Source organism: Plectropomus leopardus, unplaced genomic scaffold (genome assembly GCF_008729295.1).
Source record: "Plectropomus leopardus isolate mb unplaced genomic scaffold, YSFRI_Pleo_2.0 unplaced_scaffold78958, whole genome shotgun sequence".
In the NCBI taxonomy this organism is placed as follows: Eukaryota; Metazoa; Chordata; class Actinopteri; order Perciformes; family Serranidae; genus Plectropomus; species Plectropomus leopardus.
The window spans coordinates 1-488 of record NW_024686974.1 but is presented as its reverse complement, the minus strand read 5'-3'; the positions used below and the strand labels follow the sequence as shown (position 1 = coordinate 488).

The following is a 488-nucleotide window of genomic DNA, read 5'->3' as shown; positions in this document are numbered from 1 at the left end:
TGAGGCCGCTGCCTCGGCTGATGAGTAGGCTTTGACTCGTGGTCATCCACCAGTATTGCGTGGAGGGCTGATAAACAACTCCTCGTTAGTATAGTGGTGAGTATCCCCGCCTGTCACGTGGGAGACCGGGGTTCAATTCCCCGACGGGGAGGTTAGCTGCCTTTTCAAATGTGCTGCATCACCTCACCTCGTCCATGTCATATGGCGAAACAATATGCTGAATCGGCTGGAAAAGTGGCAGCAAGAGCAAGAGCACTGTAATAGTGATTTCCGGATGGCTCACTGACAGACTAAGCACACATTTAGGCCAATTAGCACAATTTCATCGAAGCAAAGGATATTTGCATTGACCGGGACTCCCTCTTGGCAGGTGAGAATTCTACCACTGAACCACAATGACAACCTCTTTACATCGCTGTCCCTGGTGGATGAGAGGACCCCGAGAGGCTATGGCAGCTGGGGCACGCTGCGATAAAATCAGCTCCATA

At 51.4% G+C, this 488-nt stretch overlaps 1 non-coding gene across 1 annotated transcript; it reads left to right on the top strand.

The window, feature by feature from the left end:
* The first annotated feature begins 79 nt into the window (after window positions 1–79).
* On the top strand, window positions 80–151 carry trnad-guc. Its single transcript has one exon. It is a non-coding gene; the product is annotated as a tRNA-Asp (tRNA).
* The last annotated feature ends 337 nt before the right edge of the window (window positions 152–488 follow it).